The sequence below is a fragment of the Pezoporus occidentalis genome, unplaced genomic scaffold, assembly GCF_034315485.1.
Source record: "Pezoporus occidentalis ecotype Australia unplaced genomic scaffold, CSIRO_AGI_Poc_V1 ctg85, whole genome shotgun sequence".
Lineage (NCBI taxonomy): Eukaryota > Metazoa > Chordata > Aves > Psittaciformes > Psittacidae > Pezoporus > Pezoporus occidentalis.
In genome coordinates, this window is record NW_026916212.1 from 1,955,477 (window position 1) to 1,965,571 (window position 10,095).

The following is a 10,095-nucleotide window of genomic DNA, read 5'->3' on the forward strand; positions in this document are numbered from 1 at the left end:
AAAGCTGAGGGAACCAACGCACTCTCCAACTTTATTTCAGACAAGAAGTGGGACCCAATGTTGTCACTTGTAGAGATAACTAAGCTGGCTTGAAGTGATCTCAAGATAGTGTCAGGAGGTAGAGATACGGTTGCAAACACACACAGAGTTGCTTTACATATTCGACATTTAAATAAACAGTGGGGAATGCAACTCTGCTAGTTGATCACTTCTACACCCTAGAAACTTGCGATATACATATGTGTGTATGCATATCAGTGTGTATATATGTATAAAAGAGACTTGGTATACGTATACTTTATAATTCTGCCTGTTAGCTGAGTAAACCAAAAGCAGTTATCAGGAATTACTGCCGCTGCTGCCAGCTTTGGACAGCCTGACACATGTTTGGACGGGGCAAACCTCTGGCGATGGCCAGTTTCACCTCAGTCAGCTCAGGATGCAGTGCCGTCCCGTGCTCCCCCCCGGACCGGGGGAGCCCCGCCGTGCCCACGCTCGTCCACGCTCCCCGCCGCCAGTAGCAGCCGGACACCCACCCCACACTCCCCGCGTGGCCGCACTGCGCGTTGCGGAGCTCGGCATGCGCAGAGACGGCACCATCGTGGTGGGTCGGGGGATCGCGCCCGCCGGTGTCCGATCCACAGCCCGGGCTCCCAGTCCCTCACCAGGCTGCCCCCGCGACGGGGCGCGCAGGTAGCGCGCAGGCAGCGCTCAGGCAGCACGGCGACCTCTGCTGGCCGAGAGGCGACCAGCCCCGCGCGGGGGGGAGCGTTTAAGACCTTTTGTGCCTTTCCGCCGAGCACTCTGCAAGTATCAGCCGCTTCTCCCCCTAACCTCCAGGACGGGGCATGGCGAGACACACCTGCAGCCGCCTCTGTGACCTGGTGGTGTGCGAACTGGCGAAAGATGCCAGTAATTAACAGCAACAACAGCAACAAAAGAGTCATCCCCATGACTGAGAAAAGAAAAATCAGCGGATTTTGTGGCACTGAAACAGCTAAGGTGCTTTTCCATACTGTGCCCTATGCATTTTCCCCCTGTGGATGTTTGTATTACTTTTAAAAATTGTGCCTGATTAAAGCACCTTTCCTCCCTGCTCTGGTATAACGTTTCTGAAAATAATTCAGTCTGGTTTTAATTCTGTTAACCCCCACCCCCTAACTTTGGGGATTTGACTGCTACTCGTGGGAGAGGTGACTGCATTTTAAGCTTGATCTTTGCCAATGATGTGCAATAAATGAGAAACCTGTCTCCTCCCCAACCATCCAGAATTGGGAGGAAAAGGAGGGCTTTGATCAAGGGGTTTTTCCCCCCTCCCGTGCCACTGATTTGCTTACTGTGTATTCGATTCGCGTTCCCAGGAAGGCGAAGCTCTATATTTAGCCACCATCAGAATCGGGTTTAAGGGAGTGGAATAATGAGTGGAACTGCCAGTTTCAATGAATAAGGTATTTAGAGAAAAACCCTGCTGAAGGATTTCTCTTTTATGATATTAATATACACATGAATGGGAAGACATAAAATGGAATTTTTACATATTTGAGACACTTCCGAAAATACATGTTAGTGTTAATTTATTAATTTTATTCCCACGCCCCCCCCCTTTTCTTTTTTTCTTTGTCATTTTCTTATTTATTTACTTTTAGGGAAGTAGCTGGGGGAGCCAGCAAAAAGTCGGTTGCTCTACGCAGCAATCAATAGCTTTCATCACGTTGAGGGGCTCAAATGAGATTATATCCATTCGAGGGAAGCGAGCAGGGAAGGAAAAAAAAAAGAAAAAAAAGAAAAAAAAAGAAAAAAGAAAAAAAAAAAGAAGAAAACCAAACCTCAACCCGACAGCGGCGAGTAACCCTTTCCGTCCCGTAAGGACAGCTATAAATTCTACTGAGTTTGCTTAGCGGTGCAAACTAGGACGGCTTCCAGGGAGGGGGTGGAAGGAGAAAAAAAACATCTGCTTTGGGAGATGATGGAAGAGGTAGTTCTGGCTTCTGCAGGGAGGCAGCACTGGGGGTTGTGTGAGATGCCCTTGCAGGCCAATGCTGCGGCGGCCGAGCCCCGGGAGCTGAGAGGCTGCGGGGGCTCCCCACCAGCCCCGCCGGGCCTGCCTCCGTCACCGTGTGGGGATCAGCGCCGGGGACCCGGACGCGGGCTGCAGCGAGGTCCACCTGCGCACGGTGGCTCACACTGCGCTTGGGAGGGCTGGTTTTGTTCCTTTACATCACGGTGACTCTGCACAGCCTCGCCGCTCGGGCACGGGCAAAGGTCCTCCGGCCAGCTCCGGTTCAAAACTTTTATTGAGGAGATTTGGGCCAGAAAGGTGCTTTGCAAGAAGAGCCAGAGTTCAGATTTTCCCTCTCTGCCTTGTGGAATGTGATGAGACCAGGGCTGTGCCCCTGCAATGCACCGAGAGGGTAAAGGAGTTTCGCGCAAGGATGAAAATGGAAAGAACGCAGAGGGAAAGTCAATCACGAAATGTATTAGCTCCTCCAGAGCGTAGGCTTTGACTCATCTAGAGGTGTGCGATCTTTAATCTTCGAGTCCTAGCTACTGCGTGTGAGGGAGAAGTGTACCGTAACAGTGCTGAATCTATCAAAACACAAGAAAACTGTCAGTGGGCTTCTGCGCACCCAGGAAACCCTCGTGACTTTAAAAATACAATTTGGCTTATTGAATCGCGCTATCGCTTAAAAAAATATACTAAGAAAGCCATCCTTTTTTGTCCGTGAGCCTTCCCGGAGTGCACTGTCACAGGACGGTCCAGAGGCATCGGCACCAGTTTAATCTGGTCGGAAAGGGACACGCTGTAACGGGGAGTGCAGGCAGGGAGCAAACGTCTTTGGCAGTTGGGCGGAAAATAAACCCCCAAAAATTCGGGGGGGGGGGGTGGGGGGGTGGGTGGTGGTGGTGTCGGATCATGAGTGTGAGAATTGGAATCCCCAGAAAGGTGTTAAGAAGGTGGCAGAGAGCAGGTCGGGCCGAACGGTCCTGACCAGACAGGGCTGGAAACGCCGAGTTTCTCCTCAGCCTCGTGCCGCCTGGCCTCAGCGGCGGCAGACAAGGGCGCACACGGGGGACGAGGCGGGTCGGAGATATTTATGGCTTTAAACTTTCCCCTTTGTTATCTTCCCCGTGTCAGGAAGTGTTCGAAGACAGGAAATACGGCGGCGATTTGGTCTCCGGGGTGAACAGAAATCCCTGGGTAGCGAGGGAGTTTAAGGCCCGCTTTCCAGCCCCGGATCTGGAGTGGGTCCCGCCAGGGGGATTGGGCCCTTTCGTTGTCCCCGCTGGCAGTGGGGAGCCGTGAGGGGCATAAGGAAGACAGAGAGCCCAGCCCGGCCCCAAGGGCTCCCGGCCCAAGTCGGAGGGACAGACAGCCGGGAGGGGGGGATGCAGAGCAGCGGGATAGCCCTGTCCCCCCCTCAGAGAGTCTGTCCTGCCGTAAGTGGGAGTAAATAGGTTCTTTGTAAATAGGTTCTTTCCCACTGAAAATTTTCCTCTCCAAAATAACCTAAATCAGCGTCCCTGCTCAGTGCTGCTACAAGGGTGGCTTCTTCAAGTCCTAGGAAAAAGACCAGCCGCCCAGCTTTGGAGTGTGGCTTTGGAAAGAAAAGAAAGAACAAAACCAAAACCAAATCAACCAACCACCCAAGCAACCCCCCACCTAAATAATTAACAGCATCCTCATCATCAACAAGAGTAACACAGCACCACGAGCAGCAGCAGAGGCGGGAGTGGAGAGCCGCTACTGCCCGGGCCCTGTGTCTCTCGCAGGCTGCGGGACTGGCGGGCGGCACCTCGCCCCATCCGGGGAGCTCCGGGGTGTCGGGTAGATCGCTCCTCGCTGGGCGGCAGGCAGCGGGCGGCTCTGCTCTGCTACACTCCTCTCCGCTCCAGCCTTCGCGAAGGCGCTCCCTGCCCCGCGCAGCTCAGCGTGTGAGCCCGGCTGCGCGGGCCGCCCGCCCCGCGGCCAAGGTGAGGGGCTAAAGGCGGCGGTGAGAGCCGCAAAGCCTCCCGGTGCGAGCGGCACAAGCTGCAGCAAAGGGCTCCTCCTGGCTGAGCAAAGGCGCCGTCCCTCGAATGCAATTAGGCGTTCATTAGTGCCACCCACCCTGATCACAGCCTCGTCTTTAATGCCTCGCCAGCTCTGAACGTCGCAGTGTGGAAGGCACTGCCCCGTTGTCCTTCCGAGGGGTGTAGCCCTCCTCCCCCGCGCCTTGCTGACCTTCGGAACGGGGTTTCAAACGGTACCAAAAACACCAACAGGACTCAGCAACAGCAGCAAAGGGGGGATAACACCGAATAAATGCAGGAGTATAGCGACTAGAATAAACTAAGTTCGACGATTGGTAGCGGATTACTTGCCTGAAGGACAATGATCTGCTTTAGACCTAGCAGAGGATGTACTACCCGTCTTTGGCCATTATTTTTATTGCTTCCCAAAAGAACACGATAAAATTGACAGACACAGTCTAAAAAAAAGACAAAACCAAACCACAAACAAAAAAAAAAAAACACCCAAAACCAAAAAACCCCAAATCCCTCCCCAAAAAACCTCCAAAACCAACAGAAAAAAACCCCAAACCAAACAAAACACCCCCCCCCCCGAAACCCCTCAAAACTTAAACAAAAAAAACAACAAAAATTCCAAATCACAAATCAAAACGCAACAAAACACCAGACCCGCCCCTCTCCCCCCCTCAAAAAAAAACCAACAAAACAAACCACAACAAAAAAAAACACAAACCCAAACCTACATTTTAAAAACAAGTACACAGAGTTGTCTGCATGGAGGTTAGATAGGTCGAGTTAACTAATCAAAGAAAGAAGATATGTGTAAGCATAAAATGATGCCTGTTAAATTAGCTATTATTGCTTAGATCCTGAAAATAAATCTTGCAAAATTAATGACCAGAGAAGCAGTAGGGAGATGCAGAAAGGAGATGAAATCTAAACAGAGAACAGTTAGAACTCTGTGTACATAAATACTGCAAGTACGGTGTGCTCGCATGAATATCCCTGCAATGCACACATTTTGTTATACTTGTTCTGACGATGTGTTGCCCCACTACAACAGAAAAAAAAAAACCCCAAACTAAATCAAAACAGAAAACCCTTAAAAAGATTTGCATGATGCCAACACTGCAAGTTTCAAAACTTGTTAAAGTGACTACGTACAAAATAGGAGAAGCCTAATTTAAAAGTAGTACAATCAGCATGTCAGAGGGATGAAATAAAGATGGACTATGACCCTTTGCACAATCATTTCTCATGCATGAAAGCAAAAGGGGGGGGGGGATTTTTATGCATTGTCCACTCCTCAGTAGTCTTCATTTTGAATGGGGGCAAATAAAAGCCATCAATAAATTATAAATCTTACATTAAGAACAAGCACGCACAACATACTTACGGCTTGGCATTTTTTCCTGCGAGTGGGACATATGCCATCCATTACGTATGAAGATGAAAGCTGTATCATACAATACAGTGGTATTGGGTTATATATGCTTATAGATAGAAAGACAATCAGAGTATTAGTGCAATAGATACCACCAATACATGTGTTACACATTTGTAACATTCATCTGGAGCATATAACCATTATTAAAGCTACTTGTGGTTTCCTTCTTATTGCTCAGAATCCTGCCTTCAGCCCCAGCTCATGAAAAAAAATGTATTCTGAGTAAGTGTAGAAAGAGCCTAGGCTGCCTGTAATTGCTCTTTTTCTCTATAGGATGTGGATTTAGCATCACAGAATGGTCTGGGTTGGGAAGGACTTTAAAGATCATCTAGTTCCAAGCCCCCTGGCCATGGGCAGGGACAATTTCCGCCTGTATGGTTATTTGCATACACATATTGTGACTTTTTAAACTCTGTTGCATGAAGCTTCTGTTTTCCTGTGTAAGCAAAACCATACAGGGTGAATAGAGCATCTTAAGACCGCAGAAGTACGTTGTATACTTTAACAGTTTCATTGCCAAATATATGTTTTGCAGATCAGGAATTTTTAAATGGTATCAACTTCCTATCTGCACATAAAAGGTATCATCTGAACTGCAGATCAGAGGAAATCTGATGTCTTTACAATGATTTTCCAGTTTGCCTGTAGATTGTCTGCTATGCACTAGTCCACTTGGTTTCATGAAAGGTTAGAAAAGAAAGATAATCTTTTCTTTTTCTTTGGAGGATGCAGGCCAATAAATCCAGTTCTAGCCCCAGGACTGTACTTGATGATATGTACACTGGCTGTGCTGCAAGTGCAATTACTAAAGAGGCCATGTCGTTCCCACCACTGTGAAGAGCAGCAAAATGAATGGGAGGCCTTGAAAGAGGCTAGGCATGATCTGATATGGTCTGATCTGAAGACCATATGCCATGATCAGAAGACTGTGTTTGTGCCATGTTGTAGGACAAAATGTGTGTGTGAGGAGTGACTACAGTAAAGAGAATGAAGGATAGAGGAAAGATAAAAAAGGGAGTATTGTGGCTGTAGGGGTAGGGGAAACTTAAGCAAAAATATAAGGGGGAGGATGTAGAATCAAGAGAGTCAGGGATGAGAGAAATGTGTAAGAAATTGAACGTAGTCCTATAGGAAGTTGGTAAAATAAGGAAGGAGGAAAGAAACTGATGCTGAAAATCATATTAAAGAAAGAGCACGGCAAAATAAGGACTGAACAGAAGGAAGATGGAGGCAGGGCAGGAAAACTAAAGAAGAAAAGCTTCTTCCTTGGAGATGCTCTGTGTGTTTGTGTTTAATGCTGCCATGGACAAATCAGATGCTGCTACCAATGACAATGATTTGGTACTGGACTGCAGAAGTTTTCCAGTCTCTCTGACAATGTTTTTTTTTGTGGTTGTTGTTAGGACTATAATCAGTCTTAATATATTTGACAAAGCATGGCTGTGTTTACATTCATTGTAACAGTGTAATTGTTTTATTATTTGCTACTTTTGGATTTGCATAGTATTTCTTTCTCCTAAAAAATTAATCACCTCTTTGTTTGTTTGTTTTGTTTGTTTTGTTTCAAGAAAGCTTTGCTCTTTCAAAAGGAAATAGTCCCTAACCCCCCAACCTCCCTCTCTAAAAATTTCTCTCCCTCTGTAACTCCTATAGGTCAAAGAGGACCCCTGCTCCACATATGTGCAGAAACTAGCAGGCCTATAAAAACTTGATGTGAGTCGGCACTGCTCCATAAAAGGTCAATTGCAGCTGAATCAAGCTACTCTTAAAAGGCGTATACCACAGAGTAGAAATATGAGACAGACAGGAACAGCGCAGAAAGGGATAGGTATTAATCAGGACAAAGGATAGAAGGCAAAGAACAGAAAATTCTGCCAGGCCTTAAGATTTTTCCACTAATATGCTCGACAATGTCTGTATATCCTACAGAGCCTGACTGGCTAAAGGCAGGTTGATCTTAGCTATGCAAAAGGAAGCATCTGTCAGCTATAGTATGTGGCAGATGGAGAACTCTTATCAGATTTTTTTAAACCTGAAATTAGTTTTTTCTTTTTTAATTTAGAAATTGATTTGCTGTGTGATATTAGAAACCCTAATACTGGCACCACATGTTGCAGTGAACCATCTTCCACCTCTGTGTGACAAGATAAGTATGTTTTTATGGTGTGTGTATGCTTTGCTATATGTGGATGTTCAAGATAATTGGGGCCAACCTTATTTGCTTCAGGCCTTCTGCCTCTTCATCTTGACTGAACTATAAATATTACTCTGTTGATACTGAAACTATTGGGTTTGAAAACATTTAGTTACGGGTGGAAAGGAAGAAACAGTTTTATTGCAGGAATTATGGCAGGAGGTCAGAATAGATGAGCTGAGTAGTCCTTCCTCTTGCTCAAATCTTTGTTAGATAGTTGGCACTGTTTCTTGGTGGAGCTTCACTGATGTGGTTGTTGTAGCACCCAGGACTCAAAAGCTGAGAAAATGGCTAACATGATAAGACAAAAATAAGATGTGTCAGATACATGAAACACCTGTTTAGAAGCACAACAGATTGTGATTTTAGAGTATACTTTGGAACAAGGATGAAATTGTTGGCTTTAATGATAATCATAATACTGTGCTCATCTGTTGATTTCTCAGGGTTTCAAAAGCTCAATAAAGTCATTAACTACCAGACTCAGTCCTCAATAATAGGGAGTTGTGGATATCTGTGTAGAGAAGGTGATCTGCAGGATTCAGTCAAAAATTTTTAGCCAAACGACATGGTGAGGCAGGCAACAGTCATTATACCCATTTCACAGATACACAGAACTGTCCTTCAGGTGAAAAAAAGGTGGAACTCTACTGACAATATTGTCAGTGGGAAGTTTGTTGTTGATTTATAGTGCAACATCCTGACATATTTCTCAGCCCTAAAAATCAACTGTCTCTGCATCTTTACATTTCAGCAAATAAATAGTATAATAAGGACTCCTGGGCTTAAAATCTCTGTTTATAAAATGGCTAAGCATTTGCCTATTTTTAAGAACTCAAGTCAGTTTGCTATCATAAATAGCCTAAAACATAGGTTTGAAGGCAGGCACATAAAGTATATGGTTTCATGAATTTCTGTCACCTTTCATTAATTTACAATATCGATATAATTATTACAAACAATAATTATAAAATACATTTGAATTATTAATAATATTTACATTTATAATATATCACGTACTGTCATCATATAAAAGTCCAATTTTTAGTTTGGTTTGAGTGAAATCTTGCCTCTACGCTTCAGAACTCTTATGGAAGAGGAAGAAAGGACTTTCTGAAAGTCACCAGTTTGAACTGTTAATTTCACGTCTTTCCTTCTTTTGGAAGAAGTGTTTTGGGTTATACAGGTTGGTTGTATCTAAACTCATTTTGCACTGGAGTCTTCTATAAATTTAAGAGCAACCATGTATTTCAGAAGGACTGCTCTTTGATTTAGAGAAATAACGGAGCAATGCTTTCATGGTCGTTATGGAAAGTCAAGCAGGAATTAGGCAAAGGTTCTTGCGACTTGCTTCTGTTTTATGAACATGTTTCATCTTCATTTCCTGTTATCTTTTCTTCCTGTGAGTTACTCCTATTCAACACAGCTAAGTGGAAGAAAAATGAATAATTGAGCATACATGAAGATAGCTTAGATTAGTAAGAATATCTGTAATAATCAACCATGACAGTCTAGAACTGTAGGAACATGTATTCTGGAGTCTAAACGTGCAAATCTTTACTCAGATGATCAATGACATTGATGAGAATCAGGCTACAGGTATATGTGGTTTTATTCACTTATCAGTATCTTTGGTATAAAAGTTTCAGTACCAAGTTCTGTGGTCTTAGTAAAAAGTTCTGTTCATTCAGGTCAGCGCAATTTTCATATGAGAAAAAAACCCAGAAGTTAGTTTTTTTTTTTTGTCTGACAGATACACTACAGCTGAGGATTTTTCTTTTTTTCTTTTTCTTTTTTTTCCCCAGAAAGTAACAAGACTGAGTATATCACAGTCATTAGAACACTTTTCATCTAATCTATGTCCAGTTACAGAAACAAAATTTATATAAGCTTCATAAAATTGTATCTAAGACAAATTCAAATTGTTCAAACCAATTAACAAAAGTGCTTTTATAGAAAAGAAAATGAGCATGGGAAATTACTTCTAGACAGTCAAAATACTGTTGAAAATTGAACTCTTAGGCTTAAATATATATTAAAAATGAAGCATAATTTTATGAATCCTTTAATGTATTCTGATTCATGTTCTGATGACATAGAAACAAAATGGAAAAGAAAGAAGGAGGGGGTGAGAAGTGAAGTGGAATTAAGTAGAGTCATACACAAACTATAGTCTTTTTTATAGAAGGAATATATTGTGGCTAGTGAATGGTAATAGAATCATATATAATTAGGAGACAAATTGATAGAGTAGCACGTCTACTTCAGTAAAAGAACCCTAAAGAGTGAGTATAGTTAAGTTGTACTTTACTTTTTTTTTAAGTTTGTATTGTCTTTTTTTAAAAAAAAATTCAATCAAATGTGCAATTAATCTGTCAATATCAACAAGATCTTTAGAAAACTTCCAACACAAAATAGGCATTTCCATGTAAATATTTACCTT